An 8,001-nucleotide genomic window follows, 5' to 3' on the forward strand; every position below is an offset into this window, starting at 1 on the left:
ATGGCTGTGAGCACAGCCTCTGAGGTCACTTCAGGGTCTGGAAGCAGCATGGCTTCCACCACAGGCTCTGAGGCCACCATGCCATCCACAGCAGTATCTGTGACCTCCACAGCCTTCGCTTTGGCCTCATCGCCCTTCTTGGCCTCTACCACAGCCTCTGGGGCCACTGCAACCTCCACCACTGTCTCTGCCACTTTCGTGCCCACCAAGTTCACTGACATTTCTACTCAGACCATCACCAAAACAGTTGTGTCAGGTACTAACCCCCATGTCTTCTCTGATCACACACATTTTAATTCCAATGGCAACCACTAGCTCTTCACCTGTTTCTATCATCTCTGCCCTGTTTCAAGTCAAGCCTGTACACTGTTAGGTATCATTTCCTGGAGGGCCCCTAGAGGTGAGGTTGAGAGTGTGACCCATGAGGAGATGTACTACACTCGAGAAGAACTGCTTGAATTTTCTAATTTATATAAACAGAAATCTGGAGAACAGGCATTAGAATGGATATGAAGGGCTTGGGATAATGGTGGAAGGAACACAGAGTTAGGTCAGGCTGCATTTATTGATTTGGCCCCACTAAATAGGGACTCTGCATTTAATGTTGCAGCTTGGGGAGTTAAAAAGGGTTCTAATAGTTTATTTGCTTAGTTAGCTAAAATATGGATTAAAAAATGGCCCACTGTGAGCAAGCTGATCTCCCTTGGTTTAATGTAAAGGAAGGGATCCAAAGGCTTAGGGAGATTGGGATGGTGGAGTGGATTAGTCAATTTAGACCTACTCATCCCAGCTGGAAGGGTCCAGAAGCTATACCCTTGACGATGCTTTGCAAAATAGATTTGTGAGGGCAGCACCTGCATATCTGAAGAGCCCTATAATTGCTCTTCTCTGCATGTCAGATCTAACAGTGGGAACCGCCGTCAGTCAACTACAAAATTTAAATACAATGGGAATAATTGGATCCAGAGGTGGCAGGGGCCAAGTGGTAGCACTCAAACATCGAAGGCAATGTGGGTGTAGGTACCATAATGGACAGCAGAGGCAAAGTGGCAATCAGAATAGTCCAACTCATGCAGAGCTCTGGCATTGGCTAATTAATCACAGTGTTCCTAGAAGTGAAATTGATAGGAAGCCTATTGCATTCCTATTTAATTTATACAAGCAGAGAACTTCTAGGTTGAATGGACAAAAGACTAATTTGAATTATAAAAACAGAATCACGGCCCCTCAACCAATTTCCAGACTTGAGCCAGTTCACAGACCCAGATCCCCTTGAATGAACTGGAGGCCGGGTCCCCTTGAGGAAGGACCCCACTACATTACCAACAATTTCTGCAGTGAATCTTTCTCCCATCCTTCCCCAAGAAGACCTCTGGCCTTTTACCATGGTAACTGTGTATTGGGGAAAGGGAAATGATTAGACATTTTGGGGACTACTGGACACTGGCTCTGAGCTGGCGTTGATTCCAGGAGACCCAAAATGTCACTGTGGCCCTCCAGTTAAAGTATGGGCTTATGAGTCCGGGAGTGGTGGTTCATGCCTGTAATCCCAGCATTTTGGAAGGCCAAGGCAGGTGGATCACGAGGTCAGGAGTTCGAGACCAGCCTGGCCAAAATAGTGAAACCCTCTCTACTAAAAATACAAAAATTAGCCGCGTATGGTGGTGCACACCTGTAGTCCCAGCTACTTGGGAGGCTGAGGCAGGAGAATAGCTTGAACCTGGGAAGTGGAGGTTGTGGTGAGCCAAGATCTGCCACTGCACTCCAGCCTGAGCAACAGAGCAAGACTCCGTCTCAAAAAAAAAAAAAAAAAAAAAAAGTAGGCATTTATAGAAGTCAGGTAATTAATGGAGTTTTAGCACAGGTCTGACTTATAGTGGGTCCCGTGAGTCCCTGGACTCATCCTGTGATCATTTCCTCAGTGCCAGAATGCATAATTGGCATATACTTAGCAGCTGGCAGAACCCCTGCATTGGCTCCATGACTGGTAGGGTGAGGGTTACTATGGTGGAAAAGGCTGAATGGAAGCCATTAGAGCTGCCTCTACCTAGAAAAATAGTAAATAAAAAAAAAAAATCACATCCCAGGAGGGACTGCGGAGATTAGTGCCACCATCAAGGACTTGAAAGACACAGGGGTGGTGATTCCCACCATATCCCCATTCAGTTCTCCCATTTGGCCTGTGCAGAAGACAGATGAATCTTGGAGAAGGACAGTGGATTATCATAAGCTTAACCAAGTGGTGATTCCAATTACAGTTGCTGTATCCGATGTTGTTTCATTGCTTGAGCAAATTAACTCATCTCCTGGTACCTAGTATGCAGCCATTGACTTGGCAAATGCCTTTTTCTCCATTCCTGTCCATAGGCCCACCAGAAGTAATTTGCCTTCTGCTGGCAAGGCCAGCAATACAGCTTTACTATCCTATCTCAGGGGTACATCAACTCTCTGGCTTTGTGTCATAATCTTATTCAGAGAGAGCTTGATCACTTTTTGCTTCTGCAAGATATCATACTGGTCCATTACATTGATGATATTATGCTGATTGGGTCCAGTGAGCAAGAAGTAGCAAACACACTGGACTTATTGGTGAGATATTTGTGTGCCAGAGGATGGGAAATAAATCTGACTAAAATTCAGGGACCTTCTACCTCAGTAAAATTTCTAGGGGTCCAGTGGTGTGGGGCCTGTCAAGATATCCCTTCTAAGGTGAAGAAGTTGCTACATTTGGCCCCTCCTACAACCAAGAAAGAAGCACAACACCTAGTGGGCTTACTTGGATTTTGGAAGCAACACATTCCACATTTGAGTGTGTTACTCCAGCTCATTTAATGAGTCACCCGAAAGGCTGACAGTTTTGAGTGGGATCCAGAACAGGAGAAGGCTCTGCAACATGTCCAGGCTGCTATGCAAGCTGCTCTGCCACTTGGGCCATATGACCCAGCAGATCCAATGGTGCTTGAGGTGTCAGTGGCAGATAGGGATGCTGTTTGGAGCCTTCGGCAGGCCCACATAAGTGAATCACAGCAGAGGCCTCTAGGATTTTGGAACAAGTCCCTGCCATCTTCTGCAGATAACTACTCTCCTTTTGAGAGACAGCTCTTGGCCTATTACTGGGCTTTGGTGGAAACTGAACATTTGACTATGGGTCATCAAGTCACCATGTGAACTGAACTACCTATCATGAACTGGGTGCTTTCTGATCCATCTAGCTATAAAATGGGTTGGTGTGCGGCAGCATTCCATCATCAAATATAAGTGATATACACATGATCGGGCTCAAGCAGTTCCTGAAGGCACAAGTAAGTTACATGAGGAAGTGGCTCAAATGCCCATGGTCTCCACTTCTGCCACCCTGCTTTCTCTTCCCCAGCCTGTACCGATGACCTCATGGGGAGTTCCCTATGATCAGTTGACAGAGGAAGAGAAGACTAGGGCCTGGTTCACAGATGGTTCTGCACAATATGGAGCACTAACCGAAAGTGAACAGTTGCAGCACTACAGCCCCTCTCTAGGACATCCCTGAAGGACAGCGGTGGAGGGAAATATTCTCAGTGGGCAGAACTTCAAGCAGTGCACTTGGTTCTGCACTTTGCATGGAAGGAGAATGGTCAGATGTGTGATTATTTACTGATGCATAATCAGTAGGGGGTTTGGCTGGATGGTCAGGGACTTGGAAGAAGCACGATTGGAAAATTGGTGACAAAGAAATTTGGGAAAGAGTTATGTGGATGGACCTCTCTGAGTGGTCAAAAACTGTGAAGATATTTGTATCTCATGTGAGTGCTCACCAACGGATGACCTCAGCAGAGGAGGATTTTAATAATCAAGTGGATACGATGACCCGTTCTGTGGATACCATTCAGCCTCTTTCCCCAGCCAACCCTGTCATCACCCAATGGGCCCATGAGCAAAGTGGCCATGGTGTCAGGGATGGAGGTTATGAATGGGCTCAGCAACATGGACCTCCATTTACCAAGGCTGACCTGGCTATGGCCACTGCTGAATGCCCAATTTGCCAGCAGCAGAGACCAACACTGAGCCCTCAGTATGGCACCATTCCTCAGGATGATCAGCCAGCTGATTACTGACTGGACTTCTTTCATCATGCAAAGGGCAGAGGTTTGTCCTCACTGGAATAGACACTTACTCCTGATACGGGTTTGCCTATCCTGCATGCAATGCTTCTGCCAAGACTACCATTGTGGAGTCACAGAATGCCTTATCCACCATCATGGTTCCACACAGCATTACCTCTGGCCAAGGCATTCACTTTACAGCTAAAGAAGGGTGGCAGTGGGCTCATGCTCATGGAATTTAGTGGTCTTATGTTCCCCATTATCCTAAAGCAGCTGGATTGATAGAACGGTGGAATGGCCTTTTGAAGTCACAATTACGACATCAACTAGGTGACAATATTTTGCAGGGCTGGGGCAAAATTCTCTAGAAGGCTGTGTATGCTCTGAATCAGTGTCCAATGTATGGTACTGTTTCTCCCATAGCCAGCATTCCTGGGTCCAGGAAGCAAGGGATGGAAGTGGAAGTGGCACCACTCACCATCACCCCTAGTGATCCACTAGCAAAATTTTTGCTTCCTGTTCCTGTGACATTATATTCTGCTGGCCTAGAGGTCTTAGCTCCAGAGGGAGGAGCACTGCCACCAGGAGACACAACAACAATGCCATTAAACTGGAAGTTAAAATTGCCACCTGGACACTTTGGGCTCCTTCTACCTTTACATCAACAGGCTTAGAAGGGAGTTACAGTGTTGGCTGTGGTGACTGACCTAGACTATCCTGATGAAGTCAGTCTACTACTCCACAACGGAGGTAAGGAAAAGTATGCATGGAATACTTGAGATCCATTAGGGCGTCTCTTAGCATTACCATGCCCTGTGATTAAGGTCAATGGGAAACTACAACAGCCCAATCCAGGCAGGACTACAAATGACCCAGACCCTTCAGAAATGAAAGTTTGGGTCACTCCACCAGGAAAAAACCATGACCTGCTGAGATGCTTGCTAAAGGGAAAGGGAATACAGAATGGGTAGCAGAAGAAGGTAGCCATCAATACCAACTATGACCGCGTGACCAGCTGCAGAAAGAGCACTGTAATTGTCATGAGTATTTCCTCCTTCTTTTGTTAAAAACACATTTGTACATGTATACACTTGTACTAAGAAAATATCTTCATTTTATTTCCTTTCTCCTTTATTATGTGATGTAAGATTTATTGACTTCACATCAGCATTTAAGTATTATTAACTTTGCGTAATAGTATATGGGCTGGGGATTGGTGCGTTTCCGGTTGTATGAAGAATAGTTGTATTATGTTGGGCGTAATTATGACCTTATTATTGTCCTTATTTGAAGATTATGTATGATCTCAGGAGATGCGCATGGGTTCAAGTTGACAAGGGGTGGACTTATGATGGTTAATACTGAGTGTCAACCTGATTGGATTGAAGGACACAAAGTATTGATCGTGGGTGTGTCTGTGAGGGTGTTACCAAAGGAGATGAACATTTGAGTCAGTGGCCTCAGAAAGGCAGACCCACCCTTAATCTGGGTGGGCACCATCTAATCAGCTGCCAGAGTGGCTAGAATTTAAGCAGGCAGAAAAATGTGAAAAGAGAGACTGGCCCAGCCTCCCAGCCTACATCTTCCTCCCGTGCTGGATGCTTCCTCAGTTTTGGAACTCGGACTGGCTCTCCTTGCTCCTCAGCCTGCAGACGGCCTATTGTGGGGCCTTGTGATCATGTGAGTTAATATTTAATAAACTCCGCTTTATATATATTCCATCAGTTCTGTTGCTGTAGAGAACCCTGACTAATACACCCCTCTTCCAACATTGGAGATTACAATTTGACATGAGATTTGGGCAGGGACACAAATCCAAATCATATCACCTTGCTCCAGTCTAAGACCAAACAATTATGTTCATTCTCTGGCACTTTCCATCAGCAAGCCAGTTACATCTGATTCTATCCTCTTCGTTCTGAGCACTCTCACCTGTATTCTGGTGACTGGTGCTGTTTGGGATCCTATTTTCACCACTTCTGACCTAGGCACACCCATCGCTACCTAAGCCGCCACCACCGCCTCTGCTGTGTTGATTCTTGCTCGCACCTGTCTGAGCCCACCCTCTCCTATCCCTGTGAGCAGCCTTCTCCACTTGGGTCAGGTCGTCCCACATCTGCCCAAGCACACTCACCTTACCTTTGCTGACCACCACAGTGTGGTAGATGATGTCACCTCTGTCCCAGCCACGGCCACTGGCATGCCCATGAATGAATCCAATTCTGTCATCTCCTCCTCCAGCTCCCTCCTTACACCCAGTGATCACAGTCACAAAAGAAGCAGGGCCTGCCACTTTGTATACAAGCCCGCCCTCTTCTATTTGGGTGGCCACTTCTGAAGTCAAATAGATCTTCCACTTCCATACCCATCACGGTCACGTTTCCTCAACCTTCTGCCTCCTCCATCACCAACTCCACCAGGTGACACATTCTACCTCCTCCTCTGTACGACACCCACCTCTATTGTGAGGACACGGCCACAGAATGGCTTTCTACCATCTCTCCTCCCCCACCACCCCTCTCCTGAGCTACTCTCACCATAGGCATGTTAGATTCACACCGCTCTGCTCTAAGCGCTCCCACTCCCCTTTAATTATCTCTGCTATGAATGCATCATGTTGTGTGACCCCTGGAACCAGTCCTACCGCCCCTAGCTCTGTCACCATGGCTCCTGGAATGGACTCCATGGCCTCTGCTGCAGCCATCCTGTGACCGGAATAGTCTCAAACACCTCTGACCTGGGTACATCCACTATGGGAGCATCATCTACCACCTCAGCCCCCAGCTTCAGGACCACTACAGGATCCACCCGTGAGCCAACCAGCAACACCTCCCAGTAAACAGGCCCAGTGTTCACTGGCACAAATACAGTTATCGTGAGCCACACATCCAAACATGTGATCAAACTCAGTGGACATTTACAGCCTCAGGCCATCATGCTCATTTCCCTGGCTGTAGTCATGGTTGGTGTTGGATTGTCAGTAGGACTGAGGTTTTGCCTTGTGAGTGACTGTGCATGGAAATGGGCAGAGCTTTCCTGAGAAGATAGATCATGAGGAGGATTAGAATTGACGGAAGAAGGGCCACTAGGCTATTAGCATGGAGAGTCACTTGTACCCTAGTCCAGTCAACCAAGAGTGCAGGAGCAAATGTATAGTCCCATGAAGTCAGGTTTATCAGTTAGTTGCAAAATGGGAGGCTGTATACCAGGGAGCTGAGGAGCTTCTCACCAAACAACGGAAATGTCATTATAGTATTGGGGGAAAGTGTGGATTTTTGGTGAAATTTAAATGAAAGAATTTTAAAAGGCTCAAAAGAAAGCAGGGCTGTTTGTAAAGGGGTCACCGGCAGCTTGAAACTGTGAAATAGATTCAGTTTCCTTGGAAACTACAGTTAAAATGAACGTGGAATGTTGTATTCAGAAACCCCTTATCTGTACCCCAGTTGGAATTGGAGGCTGCTTCTCTGCGTCAAAGTCACTTAGAGTTTCCAGACAAGAATGGGATATTTCCTTCTCACTGATTTAGAATCAAACAGCGAATTTGTAATAGTCTGTGATTTTAGAGAATGAAATTTTTCACTGGCTAAATCACTGCAAGTGAGTAGGTCACAGGAAGTGAGTAAGGGCTGTGATACTTCACAGCTGCAGTGCGCCCTGGGGAAAAATATTCCTCTCAGTGCCCCTCACAGCTGGCCACCTATGCTGTTATGCATCTACCTCCTGATGGACAGCGGCCGACTGCTGCTTTCGCAGTCTGATTTTTACTGTCTCACATAGCATAGTATAAAGACCAGGGAGAAGGAGAAAGACAGAAAATATAAATGATAGATATAGCAGGAAGAAAAGAAGAAGAAGAAGAAGAAGAAGAGGCCAGGCGTGGTGGCTCACACCTGTAATCCCAGCACTTTGGGAAGCCAAGGCA

The sequence above is a fragment of the Pan paniscus genome, chromosome 5 (genome assembly GCF_029289425.2).
Source record: "Pan paniscus chromosome 5, NHGRI_mPanPan1-v2.0_pri, whole genome shotgun sequence".
NCBI lineage: Eukaryota > Metazoa > Chordata > Mammalia > Primates > Hominidae > Pan > Pan paniscus.